At 43.3% G+C, this 15,742-nt stretch overlaps 1 protein-coding gene and 1 long non-coding RNA gene across 5 annotated transcripts in view; both read right to left on the bottom strand.

Annotated features, from left to right (window-relative positions):
* Positions 1-3,384, bottom strand: part of LOC146712120 (rho GTPase-activating protein 27-like) — a 43,081-nt gene extending 39,697 nt beyond the window's left edge. For all 4 annotated transcript variants that reach the window (XM_085455269.1, XM_085455270.1, XM_085455272.1 and 1 more), the window contains exon 1: positions 3,307-3,384. The gene's annotated coding sequence lies outside the window, so the exon portion shown is untranslated. The remainder of the gene's footprint in view (positions 1-3,306) is intronic.
* An 842-nt stretch (positions 3,385-4,226) lies between these two features.
* LOC146712119 (uncharacterized) lies at positions 4,227-6,857 on the bottom strand. Its single transcript, XR_014920246.1, has 3 exons — positions 5,913-6,857; positions 5,212-5,477; positions 4,227-4,944 (listed from the first exon to the last, which is right to left on the bottom strand). It is a non-coding gene; the product is annotated as an uncharacterized LOC146712119 (long non-coding RNA).
* Positions 6,858-15,742: the final 8,885 nt, after the last annotated feature.

Below are 15,742 nucleotides of genomic sequence, written 5' to 3'. Positions count from 1 at the left end.
GTGACACACACACACACACACACACACACACACACACACTGCTCTGTGTGACCACAGGAGCGAAGCATGTGAAAAAATAAACTGGAGGGTTTGTGGCGGGACACACCCTGTCCACCAATCAGAAAAGATAAAACATTTAAAGGAGAATCTGTGAGGGCCTCGTCAGCCATCCGTCAAGTGACATCATACACCCAGCAGCCAATCCCAGCTCGCTTAATCTAAAAACCGTTCAACCTTTACCCCATGTGAGAGCGGGTGTGGTCACAGCACACAGAAATAAACGAGTCCAGGTCATAAATCTGTCTGCTGGCTCCGCCCACACGAGGCTGGAACCAAACCGACGCTGACAGGAATGCACAGAGTCACACACATAAGCATCGCACACTCTCAGCACAAACACACGGCTCTGACTGGCTGGCACCTGCCGCGCTCTCCTCGCACGCTGTTTCAAACCTTTCAAACTTCCTCTGTAACCTGATGCTCAGTGAGCCCGGTGAAAACAAATAGTCCCCACACACTAAAACACTGTGAGTGAGGGTTCAGGTTGAGCCCAGTTTATGCAGTTTGTGGAGAATACAGCACACAGCCCTGTGTCCAAACACAAACTAAACACATTTATCACTTATTATAACATTATTATAAACACATACTAGAGATGGCACGATACCACTTTTTTATGTCCGATACCGATATCATAAATTTGGATATCTGCCGATACCGATATGAATCCGATATAGTGTTTTTTAATCAACAAAACTGTTTTTTAAATATCTTGCTGCATTTTGTATAAGTTCATACTCAAGTTTAAAACAACAACTACACTAAAGCTATTCTGTTATACCTGTATGCAAAAAAAAATATTTCATAGTTCAGCAATACTGATCAATCTAATAAACTTAAACCTGCACCATCCTCCCTATTCTGGTATTTTAAAGAGTACTTAGCATAAATATTAAGCAACCTAACTAATAGGGTTCCAACTCCCAGCAACAACAAAAATAAATAAATAAAAAATAGGGAACCACCCCTCACGCTCCACCTCATGATGCTTAATCGACGTAATCAACCTTAATTTGATGCAGTGTGAAAAAAAATGCACAGAAATCAATTATTTTTCAAGAAATATTAAATAGATTCAACATCTTTCTTCAACAAAATTGCAGACTGCACAGATGGTACCTTCCCAAAGGAAAAAGTACTATAGCTTACTAGGGTATATATATTAGACTTAATAGTCACTATATACAGTAATTGACTTCTATTCATTTTACATCAAATTAAAACTTTGGGTGTCAGATAATTATTTATTAAAAGCCGGACATTTTAAATGAGAATAAGAAAGAAAAGTATGTCTTTGTGCCCCCTTTTCCCTGTTAATGCCCTATCGGCCCCCCTGGCTAAACTTTGCTAGATCCGCCCCTGCACAGTTACCAGCGTCAGCTGTAGAAAAAGATCCTCGAGTAGAAAGTAATATTAAATACATTCTAACAACAGCTGATCAAGCTTAAACGTGCTGCTGTTGTTCAGCCGCTGGTTTCCTCTTTCTGGTGCAAAGTGGGCCAAAAGCAAACAAGAGAGACGATCAGCTGATCATTGATCAGTTTCATGATTGAAGTAGCAGCCGGAGAGCGAGAGGCAGTCGCTTGTTAAGCTTAACGCAGGAATGCTTTACAAACATTCAGAGATGGACTTACACACTTGCTTTACTTCTCTCGGGATAACTTTGTCGGAGATGAAATGCCGGGTTGCTAGCGAAGCTCCACATGCTATCCAGACCACAGCCGCTCTATCACGTGATGCACACTGCTCCGACATGCTAACGTTCTGAGGTGAGTTACGGCGTGTTGCAAGTTTTGTGAGATGCTTTCGTGATATTTAATGGATCGGATTACATTTTTTATTTTTCTCCGATATCCGATCCAGTAATTTAGGTCAGTATCGGACCGATACCGATACGTAATATCGGATCGGTCCATCTCTAACACATACTACAGTGGTAGGTTTATCTTATTATTGAGCTCTTATCTGTTCATGCAGATGTTCAGCTTCTGTTGTTTTCTGAAACATCTTAATGTAATAAACTGTATAAAAGCGAAATGCGTTCGCACCTTGTTAGCATACAGAATTATAACGTGCAGAGTTTTTACCTGATGAGGAACTCCAGCCTGCGGCGTGGAGTCATGTGACCCGCCTCTAAAAACTTCAGTGGAAGCAAATTCTTTTTTCTCTTATTCAAGTTCTTCTCGACGTCGCACAAAACACACGATGAACATGTGTGATTTAAATATTTTAGCATTATTAAACATACAGAACACTGTTACATGTGGTTCTGTATGTTTCGTGTAAGATGTGTCCCTGTGTAATAACACAAAACGTGTCTAATAAGATTCAGATATAAAACATGTGCTGTGTTTCTGTCTGTGTGTGAGGAATGCAAGAGCACGTATCCAAACCCGGGTGAACCTTCTGCATGTTTACAGCCTGTCGAGGACTTTGACCACAACTTTGTAAAATGTGTTTAGCAGGTTGTTTTCAGAATAAAAGGCCTTGCTCCATTTCAGTGATGAAGGCCCTTCTTTCCTGTACCGAGCTCTTCCTTTTGACTCTTTCTGTCTTTAGCTCTTCACTTGTGATTTGTGGCGATAAAACAGTCAAAAGGGAATATTTCCGAGGCCTGTGAATGTTTACCTCCAGGTTTGAGGTGTGCGTCGAACGACAACTTTTGGACCGTCCCATTTCTAAGTGTAACCACCACCAACAACAGAGTTTGCAGTTACAGTAAAACCTGTTCTTATGCCCGGCGGGTTTTCAGACACACTCTCACTACAGTTCTGTCATTTCTACAGATTTTTAATGAAGAGCGAAAAAAAAACCTCAGTCTGAAATCAGGACACTGTGTCACACCCGGTCACACATACCAGCAACTGACACACACACACACACACACACACACACACACACACACACACACACACACACACACACACATACACACACACACACACACACACACACACACACAGTCACACACACACACACACACACATACACACACACACACACACACACACACACGCACTGAATCTAAAAACAGACTCATATTCCCCATAATGCAGGTGTGGGACCAGGACCCCGTGACATAGGGTTTACAAGTCCACTGGAAACGCTTTTATCTAGACAGACACAACAATACACAAAAATGTAACAAAGCAAATGTCTTCAACTACAACTGGGTACACACACACTCACTCACACGCACACACACACACACACACACAGATAAATTGAGAGTTTGTTGTGTTTTACCTGCAGTAAAAGTCAGATCCAACCATCCTACTTCACTTTTTTCTCTTCTGATCTTGGAGGGGCGAGCCCCGATCACTCAAACAGGTTTCTCTCTCTCTCTCTCTTTAGCTCCGCCCTCTCTGACCTGCCAGTCCTGGCTTGTCTTCTTTCCCCTCCTTTCCTGAGATTACATCCTGTCTGCCAAAGAAGCCACAGTCAGACCCTCAGTCCTCTCTGGGCAGACCAACAGCGCCCTCTGGTGGCCCTCGCCGGTGGTTCATTATTACCCGTGCAGTGGGTACATATGTAATTATGTGATTTAAAAAAAATGGGCACAAACAAACTGCACGCTCTTAAACTTAATCGAAAGTTCAAAATGTAAAATAACATGGACTTTCAGTGCTTTTACTCCATTTAAAACATGGAACGTTTTTTCCTTTTAGTCTTTTTGACGTCATGTTTCATTTCCAGTGTTACCAAATTAACCTGGAGTAAAGAAATATTTCTGCCTGCTTACAGAGGCTGCTGCAGCCTCCAGGTGTTACTGAGCTCACTGAGCTTAAACGCCGGACTGTGAGCTCAGGTAGGTGACGACCGTCTGCAGGCTTCTCTGAAGCTTGATCAGGAGATCACGTTAACACCCAGAAGCAGGACATGGGTGAACCGTCAGGGTTTTGTTTTTAGTGGCGTGCCAAACAGACTGTTGTGTGCCCTGCCCCTGATGTTAGCCAGGTAGCTGGTGACCTGGTGGAGGTTCTGAGATTAATTAGTAAACGATTCATTTGGGAATGATTTGGTTTGATGGGCACACCTACGCCCGCTGGTAAATCACTGTGTACAACTCATGCTTCAGATGGAGGCTGTGCTGGACCTGTAAGTGTAACCGGTGTGTTCCTGCATTGTCTCCGACAGAAGGGTAGAAGGAAACACCTCCAAGTAAACAACTTTCCAGCTCCTCTCCCACAGGGGAACTGTAGAAAAGGGGCTGCATTTATTTTTACATTAAACATGAAGTACAAACTTACATGGAAAAAAAACACCTGACATACCTGACAATGAAAGAAAGACCTCCAAGTAACATATAAACAGTGTGGACGAGCGTGAACCAGACTCACTACACTTTCATGCTAGCATTAACAATGCCTCTACACACGAGACACACACGTATTACACACAGCATTTAGTAAAGACAGTCGTAATGACGACAATAACGAACTAAAACACACAATGACAAACATCAAGGTGGATAAAGATATAATTTGGAATAATTCCCCCACAGGAAATTATAGAAAAGGAGAGAGGCCAAAGGGGTAGCCCAAATTTACAGGGTTGCACCAAAGAAGAAGAAAAGGATGCAGAGGCGCTCTAACTGATAATAAAGATGACTACAAACTTGGAGGTCCTAAAGGTCGGGTATACCAGGGACAAATGTGGGTTTTAGAACATATTTTGTGTAATTATAACCATATGTAATTAATGACCCAGTTGCATAAGGGTGGAGCTGATGGTGGAGCTGTAATACAGAGTTTGGGTCTCAGAGGCAGAGATCATGTAAAACAAGTTTATTGATTATTTATCAATAAACAAACATGGATTTGTATTTCGTGCTGATGAACGTGATGCTTCTGGAGCTTCAGGCGAAGACCCGTCATCTCAGATCTGAAACAGAGAAACAGTCGAATAATCACAGAGTCACATGATCACTCTGTCATGCTGGTTCTGGCGTGTTTCACAAGTTCACACACCACTCCTCACCATCGTCATGAAAAAGTAAAAGTTTTACCAAATAAAGGTAATTTTTTAAATGTTCTCTTAAAAAAATAACGAAATCATTCTTCTTGCTTCAGCTCGTGCTCTGCTGCTGTCTCAGTGCGAATAAAGTGAGGACATTTCTACAGCTTCATTTGGAAAGAGCAGGTTCATCACCTCCCATGTTGATATCGGCCAGACGCTCAGTCAGATGCTCAGCGAGATCGTTCCTGGCGATGGCCCCAAAAATCTCAGTGGTAATGACCACGGCCTGATGGGGGCGATGCTGCATCATCAGATCCACAGTTTCATGTCGGTCTGCCCTCTCCCGCTGGTATGCAGGTATATCCCGCATCCTGAGTCCCAGTTGCCACTTGAAACTCTTAAACTGCTCCTCAGTCAGTCTATTCAGCTCTTCCAGGAGCCGTATCTTGACCTGTGCCCTGTTAAAAATCACACAACTTTAGATTCCTGCAGAAGAAAACTGGAAAAGCATTAAAATAATTCTGCTTTCCTCTAAGACAGACACTTCCTCACAGCCAATCACATAGCAGCGATCAGGAACGCCCGGCAAGAAGTGAAACAGGAATGGCCTGCAGCGCTCTACAAAGGTGGATGGTCGTCTTATAGAGATAAGGGTGATTTCAGAAAGCATGAATGTAAACTGAGTTGCACGCACACAACAACATAACCACGAACACCCTCCCCCACCCAATTTTCCAACGACTTCTTCCTCCTAAAAACGCCGAAGAGTGCGAATAGTTTAAGGGTTCATACAGGAAGTTTCACTGGCACATGTTTATCCTAATCACATCCATAAGGAGGTCGACAGTCAAGCAGAAGTCTCATTAAAAGTTCTTTAAACTTTAAACACTCACTGATTTTCTTCCATCGTGCTGTGTCCGCTCGCTCTGAGGAAGACTTCCTTCTTCCTCCTAGCTCTGTGACGTCAACACGCAAGGACTCCTGGGAATTTGCCACGTATGCCTAGACCCGTAGAGCTGTACAGTAAGGCAAGGCAAGGCAAGGCAAGGCAAGCCAAGGCAAGGCAAGGCAAGGCAAGTTTATTTGTATAGCACAATTCAACAACAAGGTGATTCAAAGTGCTTTACAGAGACATTAGAAACAAGAACAAATAAAAAGCATGATTTAAAATTGATTAAAACAAGCAAATAAACTAACTAACTAATTAACAAACAAACAAACAAACAAACAAAACAGTATATAAAATCAAAACAGATAAAATCAGAACAGTAGATAAAATCAGTAGTTAAAATGTAAGTTTTGAAATTTAAGCTTAAAAGTGTGGATTTGGTGCTTTATTCAAATGCAGCTGAGAACAGGTGAGTCTTCAACCTGGATTTAAATAAACTGAGTGTTTCAGCTGATCTGAGGCTTTCTGGGAGTTTGTTCCAGATATAAGGAGCATAAAAGCTGAATGCAGCTTCTCCGTGTCTGGTTCTGACTCTGGGAACTGATAAAAGACCGGATCCAGATGACCTGAGGGATCTGGATGGTTCATACTGGGTCAGGAGGTCATTGATGTATTTTGGTCCTAAACCATTCAGAGCTTTATAGACCAGCATCAGGACTTTAAAGTCTATCCTCTGACGGACAGGCAGCCAGTGTAAAGACCTCAGAGCTGGACTGATGTGGTCCACTTTTTTGGTCTTAGTGAGGACTCGAGCAGCAGAGTTCTGAATGAGCTGTAGTTGTCTGACTGATTTTTTAGGTAGACCTGTAAAGATGCTGTTACAGTAATCAAGCCTACTAAAGATGAATGCATGGACTAGTTTTTCCAGGTCCTGTTGAGACATCAGATCTTTTATCCTTGAAATATTCTTGAGGTGATAGTAAGCTGACTTTGTTATTGTCTTAATGTGTTTTTCTAAGTTTAGGTCTGCATCCATCACTACACCCAAATTTCTCGCCTGGTTTGTGGTTTTTAGATGTATAGATTGAAGTTCTCTGGTGACCTGTAATCGTTTTTCTTTGGCGCCAAAGACTATTACCTCAGTTTTGTTTTTGTTTAGCTGGAGAAAATTGTGGCACAACCAGTCATTGATTTCCTCAATGCATTTACCAAGAGCCTGTACAGGGCCTCGGTCTCCTGGTGACATTGTGATATATATTTGTGTGTCATCTGCATAGCTGTGATAGTTTATTTTGTTGTTCTTTATAATCTGTGAAAGTGGGAGCATGTAGATGTTAAACAGAAGGGGTCCCAAGATGGAACCTTGGGGAACTCCACATGTGATACTTGTCTGCTCAGATGTGAAGTTACCTATTGATACAAAGTATTTCCTGTTTTCTAAGTATGTTTTGAACCAGTTTAGTACAGTTCCTGAAAGTCCTGCCCAGTTCTCCAGTCGTTTGAGTAATATGTTGTGGTCAACTGTATCAAATGCTGCACTGAGATCCAGTAAAACTAGGACTGACATTTTTCCGCTGTCTGTATTCAGACATATGTCATTAAACACTTTGGTCAGAGCGGTTTCAGTGCTGTGGTTCTGTCTAAAACCTGACTGGAAGGCATCGTAGCAATTATTCTGTTTTAAGAAGTAACTGAGCTGTTGAGAAACTGCTTTTTCAATGATCTTACTTAAAAACGGGAGATTTGAGATCGGCCTGTAGTTGTTCATTTGTGTCTTGTCAAGATTGTCCTTTTTCAGTATAGGTTTGATTACAGCAGTTTTTAGTGATTCTGGAAACACACCTGATAATAAAGAAAAGTTGACGATCTGTAACAGGTCTGACTCTAAAGTCTTTGAGACCTTTTTTAATAAAGTATATTAAATACAGGAAGCCAGACAGAAAAGAGAAACTTTGCCATATAAGCAATGTTTGTATTGAAACTGTGACGTGTAAAGTACCAAAATAAAACCTATATGAGTTTATAATTCTAATGTTAGAGATCCTGCAACTGGCATTTGGGCTGTGCAGAGGTCTCTGTCTTCTGGAAGATGATTGAATAAAAAGAAATATAAATGTTTTAACACTATGAGTCGGTTTTCTCTGTTCTATCATGGGGACAAAAGAATCGGGGTTAATAAAATGAAACCAGAATACAACAACTGCAGAGGTTTACCTGAACACAGGTGTACTCTCAGTCTGTGTCACGGTTCTGGATCTTTGACCCAGGGTTTTGTGTTTATGGACTTTTCCATCTCATTTCCTGGTTTTGTTTTCTTGTGCTTATGTTGTTTGGTGGTTATTTGAGGTTGTTGAGTTTCCTTTCTGTGTTGTTTCCATGTTTATTCACCTCTTACGTTCTTAGTCTAGGCGTGTAGTGAATCTCCAGTTTTTTCTTGGTGTAGTATTATTCTTGTGCATTAGTGTTAAAGATACAGGACCATGATCGCTGACAGCTATAGGGTGAATCTCAGTGTCTGAAATCTCGCTCAGCAGTGAGCTGCTGACCAGAAAATAATCCAGACGAGAGTAGGAGTGATGGACATGTGAGAAAAAAGTATATTCCTTACTGGTGGGGTGAAGGGAGCGCCATGCATCGCAAAGACCAAAGTCGCTCATATACTGTTTGATTATATTTGTGGACTGCCAATTACGCTGAGTTCCCGCTGTATTGAGCCTATCCATGTCTTCATTTAGTCCCAGGTTGAGGTCGCCTCCAAGAACAAGTGTGCCATCTAAGTGTTCAGAGAGTGCACTGAAAAAACCGTGAAAGAATGAGGGATCATCAACATTTGGACCATATACACTTGCAATACATAGCTTTTTATCAAGTATAGATAGTTTAATGATTAAGAATCTGCCCTCTGGATCTATAACTGTATCGAGTACTGTGAAATTAATATTTTTATGTATTAAAATTGCTGCTCCCCTTTGTCTAGAATTATAACAAGCTGAGAACACATTAGGAAACTCAGGTGTTTTAAGTTCATTCGAACCTCTAAGAGGTCTGTGGGTCTCTTGTAATAGGACAACATCTGCCTGTAGTTTTTTGAGTTGGTTAAATATTTTTAACCTCTTTACTCTGGAGCCAGCTCCATTTATATTCCATGTAATGAACCTCAGTGTACCCATAGATGTTTGTGTATAACTAGGGATGTATGCTGTGTGCGTCGCTTAGACAGGTGGAGAGAATACGTCACTTGTTCATAAATAAAGAGAAGGAGAGAGAGAAAAAATGTGTGGCGAGATGCTCCCTGAGTCTGACTATGTGTGTGCATATTTACTAATATGAGTAGGCTTGGCTTAAGTGTGTGTATCCTATACGACTGTGTGCGCTGTCTGACTGACGCAAATGCGCTGCCGTTGAGCGCATGATCGTGCTGTGCGTATGTGTAGAAATAAAGGATGCTGTTTGTGGATGAGTGTGGAAGCAGGTGATCGAGGCAGTGAAATAAATAAATAAAGAAACCAAGGACAGGGGTGAGCAGCATAAAAACAAGAGGGGGGAAAAGAGAGAAGAAAAAAAACCCGGAAACATTCCAATTAAATCACTGACGGAGAGTGACGGTGTTAATTCTGTTATCATATCACACTTAAGATGCGATTTGATACTGGTAAGTTAAAACAGATGTTAATGTTAAGTTAATGCAAGTTAGTGTGAGTGGATAGGGAAAGGGTGTAGCGGATTCTTATCTGGTGTGAAGCTAATACAGCCACGGAGTGATGTCGGGGTCGCGGTGAAGCTGTCCATCCACGTACAGCCGGTCCACAGCGATGACAGCGCGGGAGCCCTTCTGGATGAAGCCGCGTCGGATTGGGAAGAGGACCCTGCGTCGTTCCAAGATCTCTTTGGTGAACTGGTCGTTCACGCTGAAGTCAGTTCCTTTTAATTCCCTGCCGCGGCTTTTCACCTGTTCCTTTTGTTAGAAGTGGCTGAATTTGGCCACAATAGGACGTGGTCTCCCGGCCGGCGACCTCACGGCCCCCATGCGATGCACTCTGTCGAAGGCGATGTTCTTTACGGTGGATTTTAATGAAGCTTTTCACAGTTGCCTCCGCGTCCTCTCCGGCAGATTCTGGAATACCAGAAAACACAAGGTTGTCTCGCATGCTACAGGCTTGTAGATCGATAACGGACTCTTTTATTTTTTTATTTTCTATGTTTAGCTGGGTCACGTTATCGGTGAGAGATCTGACCGACTCCCGTAGCGTGGCATTTTCAGCGGCAAGCGTTTCCACCTGCTGCTGGCTGAACTCCAGGGGTTCTCGCAGAGATTTAAATTTCCGGTGTAAAATCTCCACCAGGGACAGCCTCGCATCGAAACTGGACAATCGCTTGTCGATTGACTCCAGCAGTTCTGCAATGTCTTTGCCGGCAGGCGATGTTGTGCCGGGGGAGTCTGCCGGGCGACATCTCTTCGATGACGGTGTCTCAATTTTGGCCGGGGAAGATGCACTCTGAGCTTTCTTCATGACTAAATCTTGGAAACAGCGGTCGATGTAATCTTGGAGAGCGTCTAAACTCTCCCCGTTGTCCTCCAGGTTGTTAGAGATGATAGGACAGATGTTGTTAGTTATATAATAATAATAAACTTTATTTATAATGCACACTTAAAAACCAAGGGTGCTTAACAAGTAAGACAGAGAATAGGAAGAGGATAATAGAAATAGGACCAAAGCAAGTACTAAGTATGCAAGCAGGTAGCTGTCACTGATACACAGGAAAGCAACAGGTACAGAGCAAACAAGAATTTAAATGAGCATAAAAGTGCATGATATAAAATCATAAAAGAAATATTAACTAGAGGGAAAGGCAAGATTGAATAAGTGGGTTTTTAGTCGTGATTTGAACAGTGCAATGGCATCAGATGCGAGGAGGTCGAGAGGAAGGGTCATCCACAGTACCGGGGCAGCCGGAGCAAACGCACGGTCACCCCGGGACTTCAGCCGAGATCTGGGTTGGGTCAGAAGTAGTTGAGTGGCAGTTTACTTTATGGTCAGCCAATGCAAGCTAGCTAGAACAGGAATAATAGGGCAAAATTTCCTGGTACCAGTCAAGAGGTGGGCTGCTGCATTTTGGACTGTTTGCAGTGTAAGAAGAAGAGAAGAGGGAAGACCGTAGTACAAAGAGTTACAATAATCCAACCTGGAGGTCACAAAAGCATGAATAAGCTTCTCCAGGTTCTCATGCAGAACATAATGCCTAGCCTTAGAGATAAGGCGCAGTTGGTGGAAGCTAGATCTCACTACAGCAGACACTTGCTTATCGAGTTTGAGCGAGCTATCCAGCAGTACACCCAAGTTACTGACATAGTCACAAGAAAAACTAGCAAAGGAACCCAGGGCAGCACAGAGTTAGGCACGAGGGATTTTACTGTTGAACACCACAGTCTCAGTCTTCTTATCGTTTGAAACGAGGGAATTACTCAGGAACCATTCTTTGACCTCCTGCATGCATTCTTGAAAGTAGTGCAGGGACACAGCAAGGTCGTCAGTAAGTTCAAAATAGATCTGTATGTCATCGGCATAACAGTGGAAGGCGATATTGTATTTTTCAAAGATTGCACCTAGAGGGAGCAAATACAATGAGAAGAGAATAGGGCCTAAAACTGATCCTTGAGGCACACCACAACAGACCGGAGCAGAGGAAGAGGAGAAGGTGCCCAAGTTAACTGATAAGGATCTATCAGCGAGATATGATTTAAACCAGTCAAGGGCAGTGCCTCTAATACCCACAGTGTGCTCAAGTCTTAGTAATAAAATGTTATGGTCCACCATATCAAATGATATGACAATTGATTAGTATATTTGGTAATACTGAGGCTTAAAGGAACTTTGTTCCATTCTAAACTACCATTCGCTTTAATTTTCCGCCAAAATCTCAGGCGTCTGACGTCAGTTACAACATGAGTCGCTTACCTTGTCCGTCACTTCCATCACTTAGCTCGGTGTTAACCATCACACTTCCAGCGCGTATCACCCGAAGAGTCAGGGTGCCTTAGGGTTCCACCAAACTCTGAAAAACATGCTTTGCAAATTCTGCACTGAGTCAAGCCATGAGTGGGATGAGGGGTTGTCACTACTGACTACCGTCAGGGAGACATGCCAGGAGTCTTTGGGGTTCAGTCCTACGCTACGTCTTTTGAAAGAGAACTTTCTCTCAGATAGGCATCGTCCAAGAGAAAGCATTCTGGACTATGTTAGTTCGTTAAGAGAGAGGCTACATAATGCCTGCAATTTTGCTCGTGATGCTTTAGCAAAGGCTCAGGTCAGAATGAAAGCAAATTTTGATAAAAAGTCTGTAGCACGGATGTTCCAGTCAGGTGATCGCGTGTTGGTTTTCTTGCCTGTCGTTGGTTCTCCCCTGCAGGCAAAGTTTTAGTTTTAGCAGGCAACATGCTGAAGGAGTATGTTGGTCGTGAACGCTGTACTTTGTCACCTGCTGTGTCACCTATTGTGTCGGTGCCCATCGCTCAACCCTTATATAGTCCCTGCAATGATGGGTTGGGTGATAGGCACCGCTCTGTTTCCAGTGCGCATCTGAGGAACTCAGAAATCTTGGGTGACTTGGATGTCTATTTAGCACATCAGTCTGATCCTGCCAAATCTGATGCCTGTGAGCTCATTAACAATTACCCAAATCTTTTCGGTGATATACCCACTCAAACGCACGTGCTAAGTCACGATATTGATGTGGGTGATCACAAACCAATAAAGCAATATGCCTACAGAGTAAATCCCACTAAGCGTGCCATAATGCAGCAAGAAGTCCAGTATGTTCTTGACCATGGTTTTGCCCGTTCCAGTAATAGTTCTTGGAACTCACCATCACTGCTCGTTCCAAAACCCGATCAAACCTCCCGTTTCTGTAACGACTACCGAAAGGTAAACGCTGCTACAAAACCAGACTCTTTCCCACTCCCACGCATGGATGACTTGTTCGGCCGTGTGGGCTTGGCAAACTTTGTGACCAAACTTGACCTCCTAAAAGGATACTGGCAAGTCCCATTAACCAATCAGTGCCTTTGTGACACCCGACCACTTTTTGCAATACACATCATGCCGTTCGGGTTAAGAAATGCTCCCGCCACATTCCAACGACTGATGAACACTGTGTTACATGGAGTCATAAACTGCGAAGTGTATCTGGGTGATATAGTGGCCTATTCATCCACCTGGACTGAACACCTCAAAACCCTCAGTGAAATATTTGACGGCTTGCATGATGCTTCACTGACACTAAACTTGGCTAAATGTGAGTTCGGAAAGGCTGTTGTAAGCTACCTAGGGAAACAAGTAGGACAGGGTCAAGTCCTCCCTGTTGCCGTGAAAGTGCAGGCAATATTAAACTTCCCAGCTCCGCAGACGCGTCGGGAGCTGCGTCGTTTTCTAGGCATGGCAGGTTATTATCGTGGGTTCTGCAAAAACTTCTCCGAGGTAGTAGCCCCATTAACCAGTCTTGCCAGTCCAAAATCACCATTTGTGTGGTCAGAGACATGTCAGTTTGCTTTCGAAGCTGCCAAAGCTCTGCTTTGCAGTCCTCCTGTGCTGGCCGCCCCTGATTTCACACGTCCGTTCAAGCTTGAGGTGGATGTCAGTGCTTTGGGGGCTGGTGCAGTGCTTTTGCAGGAGGATGAACATGGCATTGACCATCCAGTCTGTTTCTTTTCCAAAAAATTCCTAAAACACCAATTACATTACAGCACGATTGAAAAGGAAGCCTTAGCCTTATTGCTAGCCTTGCAACACTTTGAAGTGTACCTTGGGTCCAGTCCCCTTCCAATCGTTGTGTTTTCTGACCACAACCCTCTCCAGTTCCTAACTCGGATGCAGAACAGCAACCAGCGCCTTATGCGCTGGTCCTTACTCCTCCAGGACTTCAACATTGAAATCCGGTACAAAAAGGGCTTAGAGAATGTCATGGCTGATGCCCTCTCTAGGTCATGAATCAAACATTTCATTTGGGGTTAAATGTTTGATTTTTGGGTGGGAGGAAATGTTATGATCCAATGTTATCAGTGTTTGTTTTGTGTGTGACTCCTCCCACCAGACAATGGCTGTGGGTGTTTTCCCCTTTTCTTTCTTAGCAGATGGACACTTGGGCGTGCCTGTTGAGTAGTTGGCTGGAGTCTCTTCCTGTCCTCGGATTGGATAATTGGTTTATCACCTCCAGTATTTAACCACCAGATGACAGCCACCTGGCCCCCCTCTCTCCTAGCCTCCACCATCCAACAAAGAGCCTGTGGTTTTGATTCGTTGTTTCGTAGAGTGTCTTTGCCCATTGTTTTGCAAGTATGACCTTGTGTGTGTGTGTCTGGTGTTAGTACCTTAATCTTGTAAATAGCTGTCAGTGTTTCCTCTGCTCTTCGTCAGACTGTTAATCTACCCTTGTGGTTCTCCGTGTTCCGTGTTCTCCGTTCCTTGCGTTTGTCAGCTTAGGTTTTCTGTTTTAGTTCTCTGTTCTGTTTTGGTTTTTAGTTCTGTGTTTTCTGCCAATCAGCATTAATAAATCAATAGCTCAGCTTCAGTTAACTCCTTCCTGCCTATAATCATCTGCATTTGGGTCCTCGCTTCGCATGATCTCGGTCTCATGGATCTTATTTGAAATTTGGTGGTTCGATCCCCGGCTCCTTGTAATGAGAGACAGAGGGAAGACTGCCAAGTCATAGGACACAGAAGACCAAGGTTAAAGTTCAAAATGCAAATATTCAATCCAACTGGACATCAGCCAGAGAAGCAAATAATTCCGGTAAGGGGTAAAATCCAACTTCCCAAAAGTGACAGACGAGGAGATAAAACAGACTGAAGTACAGCGTGACCACTGATAGACAAATAAATGATTGAATCAGAACCAACACACTGCTCGGCCTACAGATCAATGACATCAACATCAACGTCCATGAACTACAGGACTCCTGGCCTGACCAGGTAGCTCTTCTGTGTTGTGCCGTCCTCTTAGCCAGAGGTTGTTTGGTTTCCCCGATGTATAAATCCTGCCAATCCTCCTGCACTTAACAGCGTACACTATGTTACTCTGTTTGTGTCGGGGGACCCGATCCTTGGGGTGGACCAATTTTTGGCACAGCGGGTTTTGGGGTTTAAAAGCCACAGAGACGCAGTGTTCAGAGAAAACTAGTCTCAACTGCTCCTGACATGTACGGGATCACAACAGGTTTTCCCTTAGTCAGAGGTTGTCCTTCTGTCCTGGATCAGCTGGAGCTTTCTTTTGGTGCCTTCCCAGCTTTGACAAAAGTCCAGCTGGGAAGGCTAACCTGCCACTTTTCATATCCTCCCTGGTGAATTTGATGTGTCGGTCCACTGAGTTAATGTGATCCGTGAAATGTGAAACGTCCTGAGATTTGATTTTCACCCAGGTGTCATCCATATATCTGAACCAATGACACACATCAACACAATAAGCACAATGTGCCACACCCTCCGTGAGGTGTCATCTCCACATCACTACTTGCAAAACATAACAAAACATGAGGCAGGAACAACTATCCAAGATCAAATGCTCAAACACAAAATCCATCAACAAATTAACGTCGAGACCTATGAAACATGATCACAAACATTTAAGGCTCAAAACCATGTTGTCTCTCATGCTTCTCGTTTATATGTCAAGGACAGTTTTTCTGGGGACTTATTCACTTTTATTGTTGTGACAGAACGTCTGAGTTCTGTGTTGCCGTTCTGGAGATAAACTCTCTGATCTCCTGATGGAGCATCCCTAGGATATCCAGCTTTGTGTTTATGGACTCTAACACAGCGGTCTCCAACCTTTTTTGCGCCA

This window comes from Copadichromis virginalis, linkage group LG4 (assembly GCF_057382275.1).
Source record: "Copadichromis virginalis isolate Kocher_CV1m ecotype Utaka linkage group LG4, C_Virginalis_male_GT1.1, whole genome shotgun sequence".
Taxonomy (NCBI): Eukaryota; Metazoa; Chordata; class Actinopteri; order Cichliformes; family Cichlidae; genus Copadichromis; species Copadichromis virginalis.
The sequence above is the reverse complement of the archived record's forward strand: the minus strand, read 5'-3'. Positions and strand labels throughout refer to the sequence as shown.